Genomic DNA, 22645 nt, shown 5'->3' with positions numbered 1-22645 from the left:
CCAGCAAAAGTTCCATAGAGGAGAATGCAGCTTCCATCGAAGGGGTCTGTCTTTTATTGCTGCTATGAGTACTTTGTGGCCTCAGTGAGAGGACTCCCCACCAAATGAAGCTGCCCTTTTATTTATTTATTTATTTATTTTAAAAATCTTATTCATTTATTTGACAGACAGAGATCACATGTAGGCAGAGAGAGAGGGAGAAGCAGGCTCCCCACTGAGCAGAGAGCCCGACGCGGGGCTCGATCCCAGGACCCCGGGACCATGACCTGAGTCGAAGGCAAAGGCTTTAACTCACTGAGCCACCCAGGTGCCCCTGAAGCTGCCCTTTTAGATTTAAACCTTCAAATCAATGCATCATGCATCAAAGCATAGCTGTTCAGAATCTTAGCAAAAAAAAAAATTATGCTGTAACCTGAAAAAAATTAACCTAAATTCAAGAAAAAACATAGAGTCAGCACGGGTTGGCCCTGAAAACTTAGAAAGAAAGAGGATCTAGGAGGCAAATCCTGGTGATGTTTATCCAAGTGTTTTTAGGTAAAAGGTTACAATGATCTGTTCAGTTTTGGAAGCAGGTAAATTGCTGCTTTGGAGTTGGGTGGATTTTTTCTGTCAATCATTCACACATAAAACAGACATCCTTATTTCTAGTTCTATGCTCCATAAGCAGCCTGCTCTTACAATCTGATTCCCAAGTGTTGGTCACAGGATATGAATTTTTTTTTTTTTTTAAGTTATCCCAACATGGGGCTTCAACTCACTACCCTAAGATCAAGAGTTACATGCTCTAGGGATGGAGCCAGCCAGGCGCCCCAGGACATGAATGTTTTGGGCCTTAGCTATTATATTTCTTTCTATTTATATTCATAATTTTCATTATGAGTACACTGGTGTTCTGGATTAGAATACCAGGGTCTGGGAACATGAATGCTTTGGGAGAAGAATTCACAATCTGTGTATTAACAGATTGGATTTCTAAGCCTATAGGGCTGAGGACCAGAACCTCACTCTGATGAAAGATAAGACCATACCATGGAGGACCTTTTGAGGTTCCTGGAAACTCCCTGACTGACCAGTGGTCAGTATCCTTACTATTCAGATTGCCAAGTTATCCGGGTTTTGTCTACATTCAGTGACTAGCATGATAGAATTGTTTCGGATTCTGGTCTGAAGTCAGATAGACTTGGTGTATATCCTTTCTTTCACTTTTAACTTAAACAAATAGCAAAATCTTTCTGTGCCTCAATTTTCTCATCTGTGATTTGGGCATAACAGAAGTGTCTACTTCATGGAATTTTTAGGAGACAATGAGGCAGCATGTTATGCGCTGTATGAATACTAGGCTCCTACGTAATACCTAACATAAAATGTTGCTTAATAAATAGCAGTTACTCTTATCTTTAGAGCTCTCACTCAATGCTAGGCACACAGCTGAATATTAATATATTTACCCAAAGCAAAACAGTTGGCAAGTGCTACAATTAGGAGTTGAACCAGGCCAAAGCTAATGCCTTTAACTATTAGCTTAAACCGTCTCTGTTGATTTAATAAATACAGCAAACCTTGAACTTCCAAGAAGTATTGTCTCCTTCAAAGGAATAAATTTGGAAGACTGTATATTTATTCTTAAGCCCATTCAGGACTCCTCTTCTGAACTCTGTTATTTTCTTTTTTTTTTTTTTTTTTTTCAATGAGGTAGGGGTAAGCTGAGGGAAAGGGAGAGAGAGAATTTTTTTTTTAAGATTTTGTTTATTTATTTGACAGAGAGATCACAGGCAGGCAGAGAGAGAGAGAAAGGGAAGCAGATTTCCTTGCTGAGCAGAGAGCCCGATGTGGGGCTCGATCCCAAGACCCTGGGATCATGACCTGAGCCAAAGGCAGAGGCTTTAACCCAAAGGCAGAGGCTTTAACCCACTGAGCCACTCAGGTGCCCTGAGAGAGAGAATCTTAAGCAGGCTCCACGCCCAGCACAGAACCCAGCATTTTGGTCAGTCTTACGACCCTGAGATCATGATCCAAGCCGAAATCAAGAGTCAGATGCTTGACTGACAGAGCCATCCAGGCACCCCAAATCTTTGTTCTTTAAGAGAAGATTTGATCTTCCTTAATAACCAAAACTTATTCAGTGCCAAGCCCAGTAAGTGAGACGGAGAATTACAGTGGGACACAGCTATCTTTGGCCTAAAGCATGTGGCTAAGAGAGCAATTCCACAGAAGTAGCAAATATCTCTTTGCCACAAAAGGCATTTTCTATCATGGCTGACTTCTCTATCCTATCACATTGGTTTTGTACAGGATGAAGTAAGAATTATGTATTATTATCTGTAAACTGGATTAGCTACAAATGGATTGAATTATTGTAACTAGTTAGCAGACTAATACAAACATAAAGAAAGTTGGCCAATGAAGGCCTTTTCTTTTTAACAGTTCTGTCATTTACATGAAAATATGCTCATCAAACAAAGCTGAGAATGAGTGGGTTTTTTTTTTTTTAAAGGAGGACAATTAAAAATTAAGTTTAACAGAGTTAAATGTAAGATCCTGTACTTCAAACTAGAAAAAAATAACTGCATGTACAGAATATAAACAATATAGCTTAACAGATGTTAGAAGAAAAATGCTTGGGGGGCAGGCATCTGGGCTGACCCAGTCAGAACAGCATGTGACTCTTGAGTTGTGGGTTCAAGCCCCATAGTTGGTATAGAGACTATTAAAATAAATAAATAAAAACTTTAAAAAAATGCTTGGGTCAGGGGGTACCTGGTGGCTCAGTTGGTTAAGCCTCTACTTTTGGCTCAGGTCATGATCCCAGGGTCCTGGAATCCAGCCCCACATCAGGCTCCCTGCTCTGTGGGGGAGACTATTTTTCTCTCTCCTGTTTGCTCTGCTTATGCTTTCTCTCTCTCCCTGTCAAATAAATAAATAAATAAATAAATAAATAAAGTCTAAAAATAATAAATAAATAAATATTTAAAGTGCAATCACACAGGGAAAAGATTCAGTTCATTTCATATGGTAGCAACGAATGGGATAAGAAAAGTGGGTAGAAGCTTCATTGAGATAGCTTTTAGTTCAGAATGCAAGAGAAGTGTATAAAATTTTGACACAAAAGTTAAAAATGAAATGAGGTTTCAGGAAAGTTTCCCCATCACTTGAGGTGCTCCTACAGAAACAGAAACTGAACTACTTCTCTCTCCCTAAGAGAGGATGTAAGCCTCTCTAACAGGATAAAGGATAAAGATCCTATTAATACTCAGCACCATCATCCAAAAGCAACTTTAAAGCACCCTTATGTGTTGTAAAGCTAGAGCCACCAACTGTCCTGATTTTCCCAGGACTGAGGGGTTTCTTGGAGTGTGGGAGTTAGGTTGCTAAAAGTATAAAAAGTCCCATGCAAACCACGGCAAATTCATCACAGAGCTGAAGGAATTTTGGTTAAAGAAAATCGTTTAAGTCGTGTTGAAACACATATAGAAGATACACAAACATGCCTTCATCGAATCAACACATGAATTAACGAGGGCATTGTCATTTATTTTCCATATAAATGAATTTTTCAAATATTTATTTACTTATTTTTTTAAAGATTTTATTTATTTAAGAGAGAAATTGAGATAATGAGCAGGGGGAAGGGCAGAGGGAGAAGCTGACTCCCTGAGGAGCAGGGACCCTGGGATCATGATCTAAGCCCAAGGCAGATGTGTAACTGACTGAGCCACCCAGGTGCCCTGAGTTTTGCAGATACTTAAAGGTTTACTCTTTAAATACCAACAAATTTATATGTATTAGATTTTAAATGTCTTGGGCGCCTGGGTGGCTCAGATGGTTAAGCCTCTGCCTTCTGCTCAGGTCATAATCCCAGGGTCCTGGGATAGAGTCCCACATTGGGCTCCCCGCTCGTTAGGGAGCCTGCTTCTCCCTCTCCCTCTGCTGCTCTCCCTGTTTCTGCTCTCTCTCTTTGTCAAATAAATAAATAAAATCTTTGAAAAAAGATTTTAAATGTCTTAAAATACATAGTTCCCTGTGCTTTTTATCAGATGATATGGAATACAGATGTCTTCCTTTGAAAATATATTAAGAAAGAGTTGGGATTGGAATATAGACCAGTAAAATAAAATAAGTAGGACTTGTTTTGAAGTTTGACATGGGTAGCTTTGAACTTACCTCTCTCCATTGTAGCACATCAAGTTATTTAATCCATGTCTCAGTTTTCTCACCTGTAAATTGGGGATAATAAGTACCTACTACATAGAATAGTGCCCAATAGACTATGATAAACACTCAGTAAATGTTAGCTATTTTATCATCATTGTTAATAACCCCCAGAGTTATTTTCTGGGCTAAACAGCTCTAGTAAGTTGCTCTGTCTTCTACATCATCTGAATGGACTCTGCTGTCTGCTCTCAGAATCTCTGGTCAGTGTACTTGATCTCTTTATTTTATACACAATTGAATGCCTGTGTGAGGGCACTTAAACTCCTGAAGAAACAAAATGCATGTACTTTTTGATGGTTGTTTACTCAGTGAGATCTAGTCCCTGGACTATATTCCAAATACTTGAGAGTTTTGGAAACATTACCTACCTGTAAGTGTGGCATTGCAAGAATCAGTCAATTAATCTGCATACTTAACTAGCAGTTTGAAGTTGGGGTTTTTTGGGGGGGGTTGGAGGGCAGAAAAGCAAGGTTTATTGAGGGATAGCAACATGATAGAACAAAACTCCCAAGGAGGGAGGGGACCGGAGGAGGTTGCCCAGGAATTGGAAGTTTAAATGACTGTTTTCAAACACAGTTTTACAAAGACTCTTCTCTTTGTTCTATTATCCATTTTGTTTAAAAAAAAAAATGCTTATTATTTTCTTACAGTTCTTCAAGTACTGAAGTAGTTGGACAAAATATACATCTGAATGTTACTCATTTGCTCAGGGAAGTCGAAGAGGGTAACATTCTTCTTCTTTTCTTTTTTTCTCTTTAGATTTTTATTTATTTGTCAGAGAGAGAGAGCATGAGCAGGGTGGGGGCAGGCAGAGGGAGAAGCAGGCTCCCTGCTGAGCAAGGAGCCTGATGTGGGGCTCATCCCAGGACACGGGGATCATGACCTGAGCCAAAGTCATGACCCAGGAGTCCCAGAGGGTAACAGTCCACAATTGCTTTTCCCTTGTAACTTTACTCTTCGTCGTATGTGAAAAGTCAGTAGATAAACATGCATGGGAGATACACAAGGAGGAGGGTTGAAAACAAGAACCCTTAATATGGCTGCACTAACGTTCCTTATCCTCTCTCTCCTTCTACCTGCAGACCTAACCATGCCAACCCAGATCTATAGGTCATCTCTTAACCAACTGTACTCCTCCTTACAGGACTGGACAGAGATTGCCCATTAAAGTTGTTCTCTTAAATCCATACCACTCCCCTCAGGTGTGCCCTGGGAAGGAGGAAACACTTGGGAAGAGCAGATAAAGTTAAGCATACTGGCATCATTCACATATCTGTCAGAAAATTGTGGAATTTTAAAAAATCTCTTGAGGGAGGCCAAAGTTAACCTGTTTGAAACTGACCACTGAGAGTTGGCCTTCTGTCTAAAGGTTTGGCTGTAAGTAAACAAACAACAAGAAAAATTAAAGACCTTGTTTTTGATCAGACTGTTCAAAGAAAGACTTTTGTGGGTAAAAGTTCACTAGGCTGAAACAATAGAAACATTTGAGAGTGGAATATGGCCTTCACCCTTAAAGCAGACGTCTTTGTCCACCTTTGCTGGCCTCCTTCAAGAGCATGGATGTGACTTCACCTCTCAGAATATTTTGCATATCCGTCTTTGATATTTAGAGAGTCAGAAGATACTATGTTCAACAGTTGGTCATTTAGGTCTAGGAAAAGCTGGCAACAACTTTCAGCAGGGTTGGTCTTTACTCGGCAAATAACCTCTTGAAGAATTTTTAATGATTAAAAAGCAAGAGGAGGGGTGCCTGGGTGGCTCAGTGGGTTAAAGCCTCTGCCTTCGGCTCAGGTCATGATCTCAGGGTCCTGGGATCGAGTCCCGCATCGGGCTCTCTGCTCATTGGGGAGCCTGCTTCCTCCTTTCTCGCTGCCTGCCTCTCTGCCTACATGTGATCTCTGTCTGTCAAATAAATAAATAAAATCTTAAAAAAAAAAAAAAGGCAAGAGGAAAAAGTAACAGAAATTCTCTCACTTCCATGGCTCCGTATTGATCCCACTGTAGATTCTCAAACTGCTTCTAAAAACCACCCAGAACTGAAAAAGTAGCCAGCCTGGCCCTTCCCCTGATTTAAACCTTACCTTTTAACATTTAAGAGAGGAAAGGCCGAAAATAATTACTCTTTCAAGAGTATTAAGGTAATTACATGTCCATGCATTTGCCCATGTGTTTTAGTTGTAGCAACCATATGTCCTAAATTTTCAGGGCAAGTCCAGATTTTATGTATCTTCTCACAGAAGTCCTTTCCTCCTTAGATTATAAAGTTAAGAAAATTTTCAGTTTGTGAAATATGATCATTTTAGCTGTAGCCTCATAGTCTCTGTTAAAAATAATGGTATGGAAAGCTGTTTGTTAACCTTAAGACTAAACTTAGTTTTTTTACCAGCAAAATGGGTTTATTTGGGAATAAGGGAGAATTGCAATTTGAGTCACACAAGCTATGGCAAAACCATAGGAAAGTCCAGCAAACAAAAGAGAGGAGCCTTATTTTATGGAGAAAAAGGTTGGGAGGGGTTGGTTTGAATGAAAGTCCATTGAAGGAAAGCAAGAGTTCAGGGTGATGATACTTTCTCATTAATTAGGTTGCTGGGATACTTGATTTTTTTTTTTTAAGATCTTATTTATTTATTTGACAGAGAGAGATTACAAGTAGGCAGAGAGAGAGAGAGAGAGAGAGAGAGGGAAGCAGGCTCCCTGCCGAGCAGAGAGCCCGATGCGGGACTCGATCCCAGGACCCTGAGATCATGACCTGAGCCGAAGGCAGTGGCTTAACCCACTGAGCCACCCAGGCGCCCCGAGGGATACTTGATTTTTTGAATGAGATGCAGTGCATGCCCTTCCTTGTTGGAACCTGTAACTGATGATTCTTTCCTGTTGATTCTTCTTTTGGGGTCTATAATCAACAATTCTTCCTGTAATTAATGTAGGGCTCCCCCTTCCAGCCTCCCAATCTAGACTCCCAAGTCCAACTTAGTGAGGTTTCTTTTTATTAATTTTGACATGTTCTAGACCAAAGGAAAACTGTTGAAATACAAATGGTTATCTTCTACCCTCTATGACATCTTACCAAGGCAATAACAAGTCATATCCCCTGTATGATTTTAAGGCACACCAAAAGCACAGGGTAAAACACAAATTACTGCTTGAATTATCCTGACCTCCATACTCTAGTGTAAGTGGAGGAAGGAGAGGAGTATTGGTTCTTGTCTGTGTCCTCCTCCTAATTTGGGAATCACATGCTCTTCCCAGGTGCCCACTGCATCATCTGCTCCTCACCAGCTATTTGTTCCATTATGGGCCACCACTCCTGTAACCGGAGATCAGTGCCCCCAACCCCTGCATACAGTCCTCTTGTAGGATGTTGTTCCCTGTGATGGGTGCAGCATAAGAGTAAATATGAGGCAGGGCACATTTCTGTTTACTGTTTCATCCCTTTATCCGCCACACCTCCATCACACAAAGTAGTATAGGCCTATTAGACTTGGAAATGGTTGGAATAAGTTAAGGAAATCAGTGAGAAAGAGAAAAAAATAATTTAAACTGAATGCAAAATCTGCTATAATCACCCAACTCACAGTGCATTTGATCTGTAGGAGCTCTATTTAAACTGCCCTCCTGGTAATCCCATCAAGACTTCCACTTAATATCATTAATTAGAAACTAAGACTCCTGGCCACATAGATGGGTGCTTCAAGACGGAAGTCCATATTCTACCCTTGAATTTCTCATGTCACTCTGGTTTCAACCTAGTGAACCCTAGGGAAAGTAGCAAAATTAAGTGCTCTGACCAACCCCCCACCATAAGAGAAAGTCAGAGGTTGGAAAACAAAATGAGATCAGTGATACTAATTGATCAAGTTATACATTTTTTGTACATTCCTAGTTTTAGTGTATCAATGGGAGTTAACAGCTAAATAACCTTTATTTTTTCAAAGATTTATTTATGCATTTGAGAGAGAGAGAGAGAGAAAGAGTGGGGGAGGGGCAGAAGGAAAGGGAAAGAGAATCTCAAGCAGACTCCCCACTGACTACAAAGCCTGACTTGGGGCTTAACATAGGGCTTGATCCTACAACCCCAAGATCATGACCCAGGCCAAAATCAAGAGTTGGACGCGTAACCAACTGAGCCACCCAGGTACCCCTAACTAACTTTTATAATCATTCCAGGAAAGTGAACAAAACACTACACCTTTGCCAGGAGATTGTGTTGTAGATAACTCAGTCTATAATCTTTGTACCCTACCTTCAAGTCTAAGAGCCCCGCCATTTCCTAAGCTCTGCTATTTGGCTGCCTGCATATCTTTGGCAAGCTCTAGTCATTTCCTGTGTAGTTGGTCTAATCCCAGGAACTGTCTACGTATTTCATTCTTCAAGTGTGTCATTCAGTTGAAACAACCCAAATACTTTAGACAACTCTACAGATCAACCAGTCTGTTGTTGTTGTTAGGTGCTACAGCCCTACAGAAGAATCCAGATGGGTACATGAAACCTCCCAGTGTGATCCCTATTTGTCACTTCACTGCTGTGACTATCAAATATGCCTCTTTATTAAAATTGCCTAGCCAGGGACGCCTGAGTGGCTCAGTGGGTTGAGCCGCTGCCTTGGGCTCAGGTCATGATCCTAGGCTCCTGGGATCGAGTCCCACATCGGGCTCCTTGCTCAGCGGGGGGTCTGCTTCTCTCTCTGCCTCCGCCTGCCACTCTGCCTGCTTATGCATGCTCTCTCTCTCTGACAAATAAATAAATAAAATCTTTTAAAAAAATAAAAATAAAATAAAATTGCCTAGCCAGTAACTGTTGGAACACAAACACATGCACACCTTTCAAGGGCAAATGTTAAATCACAGAGACAATATAAAACCCAAAACCTTCCAACTGCCAAAGCGAGTTCTTGCTAAAGACATATCTGATCTGCCTAATGTTGTTTTTATGGTTTTTAAATGATTTTTTAAAAAATATTGATTTATTTGACACAGAGAGAGAGACAGTGAGAAAGGGAACACAAGCAGGGGGAGTGGGAGAGGAAGAAGCAGGCTTCCCGCCAAGGAGAGAGCCTGATGTGGGGGCTCAAACAACACAGGACCCTGGGATCATGACCTGAGCCCAAGGCAGACACTTAATTAGTGTCTGCCTTGGGCTCAGGCACCCCTTTAAACAATTTTTAAGGGGGAGGCAATTCCCATTTTCCCCCAGTCTCTACTCTTCACTATTATTTACATCCAACTGCATCACCCATTTATATACTGGCCTGGCCTTTGAAAATGTTTGTGTTTGAGTTCCCTGCATCTAAACCCACAAGGAGATACACATTTTTCTTAATTCCCTATAATATGTAAATATCTGGGGCACCTGGGTGGCTCAGTGGGTTAAAGCCTCTGCTTTCGGCTCAGGGTCCTGGGATAGAGCCCCGCATCGGGCTGCCTGCTTAGCAGGGAGCCTGCTTCCTCCTCTCTACCTGCCTCTCTGCCTGCTTGTGATCTCTGTCTGTCAAATAAATAAAATCTTAAAAAAAAAAAAAGTAAATATCTTTCCTCTGTCCTGCTTTTAACCTTTTAAGACCTCCAAGTGATAATAGGTCATTCGCAAACTTGTGAAGTTTGTTTTGTTTTGTTTTTGCCTTTTTTTTTTTAAGATTTTATTTATTTATTTGACAGAGATCACAAGTGGGCAGAGAGGCAGTCAGAGAGCAAGAAAGGGGGAAGCAGGCTCCTGTCAAGCAGAGAGCCCGATGTCAGGCTCGAGCCGAGGACCCTGAGATCATGACCTGAGCTGAAGGCAGAGGCTTTGAATACTCCTTAAAGGATCTAGGTAAGTCCTCAGCAAGATTTCACCTCTACCCCAACCTTTGAACTACTGGAGATGGAGGGGAGGTTTTATTCGTTGGGACACATTAATAATAGCTGCTTTCCAAGTTCTTCCTTAGCCTTCTCACTGATGTTGTTCAGAACACTGATAACTGGGCACCAATTCCTTCAGGATTTAGTTTAATACTTTTTCATTTCCTCTTGTGTGCCACCATACATTTTCATGTGTTCAGCAAACATACTGAGCTCCTGCTATGATTTGGGCACAGTCAGAGCTGGGAGTAGAGCAATGAGCAAAACAAAACTTCCTGCCCTCAGGAAGCTTAGAGTCTAGCAAAGGACATAAAACTTCTGGAAAGATGGAAGAGTAGGAGGATCCTAAGCCCACCTGTCCCATGGACACCTGTAGAAAACAACTACATCAGAGACCCATAAAACAAGCAGAAGACTAGCAGAACAGACTTCACAATTAATCCTAGAAAGGAAGCCACATCTAGTAAAAGAAACAATTTCAGTAACCACAGTAGAATCCCTATTGTTAATGTTTGTAATACTCAAGATTTAATAGACTCTGGCTTTAATTTGGAATTATCTCATTCATGTAATCAGGAGATTTTATCTCAACTTGAGTGAAGTAATTGCATGTTGTTAAATACCTACTTAGTAATAAAATGGTCAAATGTAACCAGTCTGTGACTATGACTAGTCAGCTCAGTAGATACAGAAAGGTATGATGACATTAAGGTCATTAACTCTTGGGCTTATTCTTGGCACAAACTAGTTAATATCTTTCAGTCTCATTGCCACAGACTACTTTGCTAACCTGGGCGGTCCTCCTCCAGAGGCATGCAGTTGAAAACAAGAGAAATCAGGGGATGATAGATTAGGTGTCTGTTAGCACTGTTAGAAAAACAATTTAACCATCCACATCCTGATGATGGTGTTTTAAGAGGCCTGCAGGACAATAGGGTCACTGTGATCAAACGTGGCCCAGGGCAGTCTTCAAACTGAAAGCTCTCAGGCTTCCTTCTGTCTCTACCAGCCAGGAGAATCATGAGGGAGTTCTTTTCCTTGGATAAGATCCTGGTGATGGGACTGCAATCCTTGGATTTCTGCACTGCTTCCGTGGTATAGTCCTCAGTCTTCAAGAGAGTTTCTGAATTAGACTACTAATGCTGGTCATTTTAAGAGCATGGGGGTGTTTTGAGAATTTAAGCTGACACATTCTTATATTCAGACGCGTCTGGAGGACCTGGCTGCCAAGGTTCCATATACGTGAAGGATTAAGAAAGAGCTCATTCTGGGGCACCTGTGTGGCTCAATGGTTTAAGCCTCTGACTTCAGTTCAGGTCATGATCCCAGGGTCCTGGGATCCAGCTCCACCTTGGGCTTTCTGCTCAGCAGGGAGCCTGTTCCGCACCCCCCCCCCCCCCCCCCGTCTCTCTGCCTGCCTCTCTGCCTACTTGTGATCTCTGTCTGTCAAATAAATGGATAAAATCTTTAAAAAAAGAAAGAAAGAAAGAAAGAAAGAGCTCATTCTAATGGAGGAGAGGACCACAGGACAGGGTAAACCACAAGAGAGGAGTGATTCTGGGCAGAGACCATACTCATGCTTGAATCCTAGGGAAAGGGAGCTAAAATAAAGGGCCTATAAAACCCAAAAGAGTCATTTCCATAAAATCTCTGAGTCGTCGGGACCTTAAAACAGCCCTTCCAGGTTGAGTATGTCACTGTGTGGAGGAAATTTGGGGTGAAGAGTGCTTTTTCCAAGTGGAAGTTCTATTGCAAGCATTCAGAGGCTGAAATGGTCAACCTTAGGGCCCCCAAAGAAGCAGGGGTGACGTCACACTTCAGGGAGCACTGGTGACGTAGCAAAGACATTCACGCTTCTGGTGCTTTGGCCCTAGTATCAGTGTGTGTAAACATTTTGGCTTAAGGATGACAGGAGATTGCACTCAAGTGAAGTAGAAAAGAAAGAGTGCCTGTAGGAGTGGTTAAATGTAGTAGCTGGGACTGTGGTTCCACAGATTTCTCACTGTCAGAGCAGGGAGTTATAAATGTTTAGAAAGGGGGAAGGCTGGGATGAATCTGCAGTGTTGGACAGGAATTAGAAAAATCTCTGAGTGTGTGTGTGGGTGTGTGTTGGGGGTTGGGAAGGTTGTCTTCAGAGAGGACCTACCAGTAATGACACACTAGTGCAAATTAGCACACCCAGAACCCAACTCCTCCTAAATACTATTCTCCATTCACAGAACCAGAGCTTAGAAAAGTGGCTGATTTCAAGATTGGTGCTAGGAGACTAGGAAAACCTGGACCATCTTATTGTGTAATAAAGTTAGAAAGCTCAAAGAATTTTAGGGACATGTCAAAAGGAGAGTTTGAAGAGATTCCCACTAGCTGTGTCAAGGACAATGTAAGTATCATAATGAGTAGTGTCAATAACAGTTTATAACCCATTGAATAAAATAGGTCTCTGAGACTCCCACTGGTATAAACAGCCAAACAAATCATAGAGAAAGGCACATTTTCCTTGCAGTGGAATACCAACTAAAAAATATAAAAGGAAGAAAGACTTATGAAATCACCATTTGGCAATCATCATAGTAATAATTGAGTCAGGCAAGAATCATCAATGCATGCTAAAACTAGTGGGTGAAGTTTGATGAGGGACAGGACACGTACATAGTGTCAAAGTATCTCCCCACAAGGCACTTGTTAATGATGAAGGAAAATGCAGTAATTTTAAAGTGGAAAAATGTAACCAAGTCATTAAAGGTAACTTCAATAGTAACGAACAAATCAACTACTATTATATACTGAGAAGATCACAACGTCACTTCTGTGGTATTTCTGCTAAGAATGCCTCACCTGAATCTAATCATAAGGAAACATCAGACAAGCCAAGCTGAGAAACACTCTATACAAACAACTTGCCTATAACTCTTCATATATGTCAAGGTCATGAAAAACAAAGTATGGGAAATCTAGTCTAGATTAAAAGAGACTAAAGATACTTGACAACTGAATGTTGATCTTGATAACAGTGTATGATCTGGAATTTTCTTTTACCCTAATGGGCATTACTGAGACAACTGAGCAAAATTTGAATAGGTCTATAGATTAGATAGTTTTATCAAATCAATACCGACTTCTTCTTTTTTTTTTTTTTAATTTATTTGACAGACAAAGATCACAAGTAGGCAGAGAGGCAGGCAGAGAGAGGAAGGAAAGCAGGCTCCTCTGTGGAGCAGGGAGCCCGATGCGGGGCTCGATCCCAGGACCCTGGGATCATGACCTGAGCCGAAAGCAGAGGCTTTAACCCACTGAGCCACCCAGGCGCCCCAATACCGACTTCTTAATTTGCATAATTATACTGGGATTGTGCAAGAGAATGCCCTTTTTTTTTTTTTTTGGAAATACATACTGAAGTACTTAGAGGGAAAGGGCATCATGTCTACAACTTACAAAAAATAGTTTAGAAAAACAGAAAAAAAAACAAAAAAAACAGGAAAAATTTAAATAGTTAAAATTTTAAACAGAAAAAATGTTTAGAAAAATTTATACATAAATGCAGAGAATACACAAGCATGCCCAAGATTGGCCTAGGTTGCTAGGAGAAAGAATTGAAACTAACAAGCATTTTTTACATGACTAGTCAGAAATTCTGAGAATATGCCTCAAAGCCCTCTTTATTTGGTGCCTGGTGCCAATTTATGATGTAAGATATGGTAGCAGCCCACATGGCAGAAAATCTTGAGTATCAGTGAGTCATCCTCTGTGTTTGAGACACCTCTAGAACACTCTCCTAACCCAATCAATTTAACTCACCTCAACTTCAATACAACAAGCCCCTCTACCAAAAATTCTTTTTTTTTTTTTTAAGATTTTATTTATATATTTGAGAGAGAGAGAGCACAAGCAAGGTGAGGGAGCTGTGGAGCAGGGAGCTCGATCCCAGGACCCTGAGATCACGACTAGACCTGAAGGCAAACACTTAAACAACCGAGCCACCCAGATCATTTCTTTCTTTAACTTTCATAGTCAGATTGAGTTATTGCAGTCGCAAATTCCATGCAACTCTCCTGCTTGAGCAGGAGATGAACAGGATTAATCCAAACAAATTCCAAACACTTACCTTAATATAGGGATAAAATATTTTGGACCTAAAAGTCAAAGCTGATTAAGAAACAGCAAAGATAACAGACTGAACCACCACCAGCCTCTCTTTGCTTTATTGTTTGTTTGCTCTCTTTGCTCTATTATTTCTATATCACTTGTGGGCAGGAAGCAGCTATCTTGAAATACAAATTTTACTTGTTTCTTTAAAAAAAAAAAAAAGAAAAACAAATAGATGGTTTATTCTAAGAATGTACAGGAACTTATATTCTAAACGTCTACAAATACATATTCCAGAAACTCTTATCACCTCAAAACCCTACTACAGCTTCTCTTTAATCTTTTTAAACATCCTGTTACATAAATCACAGCTGCATCTATAGCAGGAAAAATAATAAGATAATAATTGCTCAAACATCAAAAGCATTTGGGTGGGTCTTACATAGACCTTTAGTCTTCCCTCCCACCAACACCACGTTCTTAAATTTTTTTTTTTTACCCACCCACGTTAATGTATTTTTTGTTTGTTGTTTCTTTTCCCCTGAGTAATTACTATGAAATTTTGCCAGGTCAGAAACTGTTCCCAGGAAGAGACCCAGAGTATTAAGAAAGCAGACAAATAGTACCTGAAGATAAGCTGTGACTCTTTCCAGGCCTGCCCCTCCTTTGATTTCTTTCTACATTTGAATGTGATTAATTGGTGGAATTGCGCGTCCTCAGTGTGATATAAGGGAGAGTTCCCCTGCCTGACCGAGGCTAGCCTAGCAGGGGAACTCTCTTCTCACTTTCATGGAAACTTAGAACTATCCTTACCACCCAGTATTATGGTAAGAACCACACAAACTGTTTTATGAGGGCTGTGAATCTATATGTGTATTCCTTCAGCAAGTATTTCTTGATCATATGTTGGAGTTAGAAAGAGTTTTAGAAGTCTTTTAGCTCGACCTATCTTCCAACACCAGCATTTCTTCCATAACTTTTCTGGCAAATGGTCACCAGCCAAGACTTGATTATTAATTGTAAAGATGAGCTCCCCATGGTGTTGGGAATTCCATTTCATTGCTGGACATCTCTCATCTTAATTCTTGCTGCTTGCTGTGGTTCTTTGCGACTTCAACAGAATTTGTCCACCCCTCCTCCATATGACAACCCTTCACACATCAGTTGGCTGCTAATTTATCCTAGCTAAGTATCATCACTCATAATGTTTTTTCAAATCACGCTGAGTAGTGGATAAACATCCACAAGCTAATAGTAGTTAACTTGGGAAGGTAAGACTGTGGTTGTATTAAAAATCTCTTGCTTGTATGTAAATTCTAATTTTCACAATAAATATTTACTTTAATAACTGACAACATTAATTATTTTTATTAGGTTTGTTCCAGATGCCAGCCCTGGAATGCATATATAATTATCCTGCAGTGACCCTGAGAGATAGGACCTATAATTGTCCCCATTATATGGATGAAGAAAGTAAGGCACAGAGGGATTAAATAATTTGCCACAATCACAAAGTAAGTGACTAAAAAGAGATTGGAACCCAGGTTTGCCTAATTCTTGACCATTTCCCTATAACAAGAAAAACAATTTTTGTGAGGGGTGAGAGACATATTTGTTTTTAACATGGTGTCCAGAAATTGATACAATATGCTAGGTTTGATCTGAACACTGTAATTATTACATCCTTTGACTTGGACACAGCACAATCTATTAATGTTCCTAAGACTTCATTTGATTTTTTACCTCCTGTTACATGACTCTTATAGGAGCTTTCAGAATATCCTTTGGCTCTTATTTCCTTTTTTCACCTCAACTCCCTCTTTGCCCCTCCTCCTTTGTCACCCTAACAGCTCTTACCCCCCCATCATGATTTTATCAACCTAGTTAACACTTCTATTCATGCTCCTATGATCGCATAGACACATACAAATGTACACATATTCAGTATAGATTTTCTTTGTAATTTAAGAAGTGACTACATTTTTGCCTCTCACTTTTACTTAAAACAATTTCTTGGGGCGCCTGGGTGGCTTAAAGCCTCTGTCTTCGGCTGAGGTCATGATCTCAGGGTCCTGGGATGGAGCCCCGCATCGGGCTCTCTGCTCAGCAGGGAGCCTGCTTCCTCCTCTCTGCCTGCCTCTCTGCCTACTTGTGATCTCTATCTGTCTAATAAATAAATAAAATCTTTAAAAAAAAACCACAAAAAACAATTTCTTATATAAAATCTCTCTAAATCAAATTCATTCCTTTTAATGGATGTCCTAAAATGTGGGTGTACTATAATTTTTGCAACCATTTCCCTATTGATGGGCATGCATGGTATTTATAATGTGGATGTGTGTGCATGTGTGTATATGTAAGTTGACATAGAAAATATTGCTTTAGGGTGCCTGGGTGGCTAAGTGGGTTAAGCCACTGCCTTCGGCTCAGGTCATGATCTCAGGGTCCTGGGATCGAGTCCCGCATCGGGCTCTCTGCTCAGCAGGGAGCCTGCTTCCTCCTCTCTCTCTGCCTGCCTCTCTGCCTACTTGTAATCTCTCTCTGTCAAATAAATAAATAAATCTTTAAAAAAAAAAAAAGAAAATATTGCTTTAATAAATAACCTGGTACGTATGTACTATGTATGTATGTATGTATATATGTACCATGTTCTTACTTAAATAGTTTTCTTGCAACTAGTGGTTTACTTTAGTAGGATAGACTCCCAGAACTGAGGTTGGTGGGTCAAGGGGTATATATATTTTTAAAGATTTTATTTTTTAAGTAATCCGTATACCCTCTGAGGGGCTTGAACTCATAACCCCGAGATCAAGAGTTGCAGGCTCTACCAGCTGAGCCAGCCAGGCACCCCAAGGGGTATATATATTTTTAAATAATAGCTATTGCCAGATTGCTTTTCAAAAAGCCTTTAATACTTTGTATTTCCATAGCGGCACATGAAAATGCTCTTTATCCTACATCCCTGCAGCAGCAGGTATTACAGAAGTCATTCTAATAAAACCCTGTGAAACAAGAGATCAAAGGAAACTACTTAAATCTAATAAAAATTATGTACTCCAAATCAACAGCAGTTATAACCCTAACTGGCAAAATATTAAAACTCTTTCCTTTAGGGGTGCCCGGGTGGCTCAGTCAGTTAAGTGTCTGCCTTCTGCTCAGATCATGGCCCTGGGGTCCTGGGGTTGAGCCCTGAATCAGGCTCCCTGCTCAGCAGTGAGTCTACTTCTCTCTCTCTCTTTGTCCCTCTCCCCCACTCTTGCTCTCTCTCAAGCAAATAAAATCTTTAAAAAAAACAAAACACAACCTTTTTCATTTAAAGTCAGATACTGCACCTTGAGCTTTTAATTAAATATACCTAACTGGGGTGCCTGGGTGGCTCAGTGGGTTAAGCTTCTGCCTTTGGCTCGGGTTAGGATCTCAGTGGCCTGAGATCAAGCCCTGCATCAGGCTCTCTGCTCAGTTGGGGGCCTGCTTCCTCCTCCCTCTCTGCCTGCCTCTCTGCCTACATGTGATCTCCCTCTCTCTCTCTGTCAAATAAATAAATAAATAATATCTTTAAATAAATAAATAAATATACCTAACCAGGTCTTTTTGACTCTTAACTTTAAAACTGATGTACAATTAGGGCGCCTGGGTGGCTCAGTGTGTTTGGGCCTCTGCCTTCAGCTCGGGTAGTGATCCCAGGGTCCTGGGATGGAGCCCCGCATCAGGCTGTCTGCTCAGCGGGGAGCCTGCTTCCTCCTCTCTCTCTGCCTGCCTTTCTGCCTCCTTGTGATTTCTGTCTGTCAAATAAATAAATAAATCTTTAAAATTTATGTACAATGTATATAGAAAAATGAGGACAAATTATAAGGGCACAGATCAATGAATCCTTACAAAATAAACACATCTGTATAACCACCATTTAGGTCAAGAAATTGACATTAGCAACACCTCAAAAGCCTTCCTCATGCCCCCTCCTAATCATTGCCCTCTTCCTCCTTCCTCAAGAGGCTACAGAATAGTTTTGTTTGGTTGTGAAATATGTAGAAAGAGAATCATGCACTATACACTCTTTGGTGTGTGTCTGATTTCTTTCCCTCAGCACTACCTTAGTGAGGTTTCTCCATGTAGCAGATATCAGTGGTTCACTCATTTTCATTGCTGCACGATAGTTCATTGTATGAATAATATACTACAATTAATTGCCCATTCTGTTTTTTTAAAATATTTTATTTATTCATTTGTCAGAGAGAAAAGAGAGCACACGCACAAGCAGGGGGAAGCAGCAGGCAGAGGGAGAGGGAGAAGCAGGCTCCCCACTGAGCAGGGAGCCCAATGTGGGACTCCATCCTGGGACCCCAGGATCACGACCTGAGCCAAAGGCAGATACCTAACCGACTGAGCCATGAAGGCATCCCCACCCATTCTGTTTTGGATGGGCGTTCAGGTCCTTTTGAATCTGAAACCTGTCATCCAGTGTATTAGCCACCAATCCTCTCCCAGCTTTGTATCATCAGAAATTTGGAAGATCACACCATTCATTCATTCATTCATTCACTTATTTTTAAAGATTTTATTTATTTATTTGAGAGAGAGAATGAGTGAGAGGAGAACATGAACCAGCAGAGTGAGAGAGAAAGAGAAAGAGAGCATGACCACTCCCCTGAACAGGGAGCCCGATGTGGGGGTCTTAATCCCAGGACCCTGAGATCATGGCCTGAGCTGAGGGCAGGTGCTTAGCCAACTGAGTCACCCAGGCACCCCAGTGATCACACCATTTTTGTCTACATGCAAATCATGGACATTTACCCATTTGACAGGACCAGGCAGATTTGTGTCGGACAATTAGAGATCTCCCTTCAGATTAGCCTTCATACACTAATAAGTAGTATTTGGGCAAGTTCTTCAATTCGCTAACATGGTAGCTGTCTGTAGTGTCGTTTAGCGGAAACAAAATTTTCTGAAGGTGTACTATGTTCTACGTACTGACTGGGGATGAAGCCGTGAACCAGAGAGACCATGGAATTTACATTCTAGCCGATGAGACAAATGTACACAAAAAGCAAATAATTTAGATAATTTTAGCCAAGTGCATGAGGAAACTGAAACAGGGCAACACAATAAGGAGTGCTGAGAAGGGAGGCAGACAACTTGTGGAGCTAGTTGCATGAAGACTGGGACTAGTAACAACCAGGCAAGGACATAAGCAAGCACAAAAGCCCTGAGGAGGAGATGAGCTTCAAGAAGCAGGAAGGCTAGTGTACCTAGAGCCAATTGTGAATGGAAGCAAGTTGAGGAGAGGTAGACAGGAACCAGATCATTTCCAGTTTTAAAGACCTAAATGTCGGGGCGCCTGGGTGGCTCAGTGGGTTAAGCCGCTGCCTTCGGCTCGGGTCATGATCTCAGGGGCCTGGGATTGAGTCCCACATCGGGCTCTCTGCTCTGCAGGGAGCCTGCTTCCTCCTCTCCCTCTCTCTGCCTGTCTGCCTGCTTGTGATCTCTGTCTGTCAAATAAATAAATAAAAACCTTTAAAGTCCTAAATGTCTAATTATAATGATGAGACGGATAAGAAGATACAACACCTAGATATCCTTTTAAGGAAGTACTTGGTGCCTAGAAATGAAGAGTGGTCAGTAAACAGCCTGGAGCTGGGCGGGGGTTTAAATGCTCACTCCTTTTGATCTGGCACCGGGCAGTTGTGACCAACAGTACTCAGTGCAGAGCTCCCTGATGGGTTGGCCCAAGCTCTACTGGGCTATGTATCACTGATTTCTTCCTCTACTCAGTCCCGCTTCCTTACCTTTCCTTTCAGAGGTGTTAAACCCTGATAAACATCTCAGATCGCAGACTTGGTCTCCATATCTGTGGAAAACTCGGTCTGTTACAAATGGGAAGACACTGAAGGATTTTACGCAAAGAATTCAAATGGTCTGGGGCACCTGGGTGTCTCAGTGGGTTAAGGCCTCTGTTTTCTGCTCAGGTCATGATCCCGGGGTCCTGGGATTGAGGCCCCATTGGGCTCTCTGTTCAGCAGGGAGACTGCTTCCTCCTCTCTCTCTCTCTGCCTGCCTCTCTGCCTACTTGTGATCTCTGTCAAATAAATAAATAAAATCTTAAAAAATCTGATTTCGTTTTTAGATCACTCCAGCTGCTGTACAGAGAATGGATTGTGGAAGGTAAAAGTGAAAACAGTGGCCTTGGAAAAGAGATGGCGGTGGCCTCATCTAGGGGGGAGCAGAAGGTAGGGAAGAAGTGGGTAGATTTGGGACCGAATTTGGTTATAAAGCTGATAACCGTGGTTCTTCCCAAGCACTTTGATCAAATGTCTTTCTAGAAATAGATTCAGTGTGTCTTTGTATTTCTTTAAACTACCTGTCCAGTCATCATTTCAAGAAAGGAAATAGCCATGGGGCACCTGGCTGGCTTAGTTGGAAGAGTGTGTGACTTTTGATGTCAGGGTTATGCGTTCAAGCCCCATGTTGGATGTAGATATTACTTCAATAAATAAAAACTTGGGGGGGGGGCATTGGCACCTGAGTGGCTCAGTAGATTAAGCATCTGCTGTCTGCTCAGGTCATGATCTCAGGGTCCTGGGATCAAGTCCTGTGTCCTGCTCCCTGCTCAGCAGGGAGCCTGCTTCTCCCTCTCCCTTGCTGCTGCTCCTACTTATGCTCTCTCTCTGTCAAATAAATAAATAAAATCTTAAAAAAATAAAAATAAAAAAAGAACTAGCCTGTGTGGTATGGCCCTTAGTTGGGTAGTCTCACTCTTGTACTCACCTGTTGAATGTTTCAGCCATGTCAGCTTTTTCTCCGTCCCTCTAGCATGCCAAGTTTATTGCTGCCTCATGCATTTTTCACATGTGGTTTTTGGGTTGTCTCTGCAGCACTCCCTAAACTCTGCCCATCTACATCCTATTCATCCTTCAGGGCTCTGATTACATGCTACTTCTACACAGAGGATTTCTCTAGCATTGCCCCCTCCTGCAGTGAGGCTAGTTCCTCTAATTATGCACTCCCACAAATCCCTATGTTTTCTTTCGTAGCACTTATCACAAGTTGCAATTATGCTATAATTTTTGTTGTTATTTGTCTTGCTTAGTAGAGTCCCACAAGGTGCAGGAACATACCTGTTTTGTTTTCTGCTTCATCCTGAGTGCCTTGCCCAGTAACTAGGACCAAGGAGGTGCACAATAAATATTTGTTTAATGAATGAACCTGCCCTTAGTGGATCCATGTAGGTGTCTAGTCAATTGCTTTAAGTGCTCTCTTTTTTTTTTTTCTTTAAGATTTCTTAATTTGAGAGAGAGAGAGAGAAAATGAGCCGGGGATCAGGACAGGGGACAGAGAGAGAGAGAGAGAGAGAGAATCTCAAGCAGACTCCATGCTGAGCGCAGAGCCCAATGAGGGCTCCATCTCATGACCCTGAGATCATGACCTGAGCTGAAACCAAGAGCTGGGAGCTTGACCAACTGCACCATCTAGGCGCCCCAATTCCTTTAATTACATCTTATAGTAATCCATTCAAAATCTCCCAGGGATTACTGATGATTTTCAGACTATGGTTTTTAGGATCTCATTTTTTCTACACACATGTACACACAAACATTTTTTTTGGAGTAAAATTTAATTATTGTATTATATGGAGGTAATTTAAAAATAGTACCAAATACTTATAATGAAAAAAATAATAATAACCCTGCTCTATTCCCTAGTCTTACTGTCCAGATAGGCAACTAGTTTAAACTCAACAGTTTTGACCAATCCTCTATGTTTAGAAGAAGTCCTTATTCACACTTAAAAATCAATACATCTTACCTTCTGACACTTCTCCCACTGTCAAAATAATTTTTAGGTTTTCATTGGTGATTTGTCATCATACTGGCGATTTCTTTCACCATCTTTCAGTATTTGGGACTAGAAATCTTGGCTTTGTTAAAAGTGGCAGAGTATCTCTTCTCTCACCTCAGTGGAACTTCAAATTTCTCACCTGTTTGTTCTTCCCTTTCCAGCATGAAAATTATCTTTCTTTCTTTTTTCTTTTCTTTAAGATTTTATTTAGTTATTCAACAGAGACAGAGAGAAAGCACAAGCAGGGGGAGCAGCAGGAAGAAGGAGAAGCAGACTCCCCTCTGAGCAAGGAGCCTGATGCCGGACATCCCAGAACCTCGGGATCATGACCTGAGCACAAGGCAGATGCTTAACCAACGGAGTCACCCAGGTGTCCCTATCTTTCTTTTTTTCAATGAGCTGTAATTCACATACCATAAAATTCACCTTTTATAAAAGGTATCTTTCTTAAAGAAGATGGAAAGAAAAGCAGACCTTCCCTGGTTTATCAGCAGACATGCTACTGCTCTCTAGAAGCAATGTCCCCTGCCCTCCTCAAAGGATGGCTGTGGGTTCCAAAGCCAAGGTAAGGAAGGAGGGCAGTATGAAGGTAGAATTCGATGCAGACTGATTCTTGACACAATTTGGACTGTTCTGCTACCCAGGTCCAATTTAAGAGCCTCTCGTGCTCTAGGCTCCCT

The 22645-nt window shown here is 41.2% G+C and overlaps 1 long non-coding RNA gene across 1 annotated transcript in view; it reads left to right on the top strand.

Annotated features, from left to right (window-relative positions):
* Nucleotides 1–22645, top strand: part of LOC309841723 — a 62900-nt gene that overhangs the window by 27070 nt on the left and 13185 nt on the right. Inside the window, exons 3-4 of the long non-coding RNA XR_014299269.1 lie at nucleotides 9867–10020; nucleotides 20254–20356. This is a non-coding gene — a long non-coding RNA (uncharacterized lncRNA). The remainder of the gene's footprint in view (nucleotides 1–9866; nucleotides 10021–20253; nucleotides 20357–22645) is intronic.

The sequence above is a fragment of the Mustela nivalis genome (assembly GCF_964662115.1).
Source record: "Mustela nivalis genome assembly, chromosome: 10".
Taxonomy (NCBI): Eukaryota; Metazoa; Chordata; class Mammalia; order Carnivora; family Mustelidae; genus Mustela; species Mustela nivalis.
This window is presented reverse-complemented; position numbering and strand designations above follow the sequence as displayed.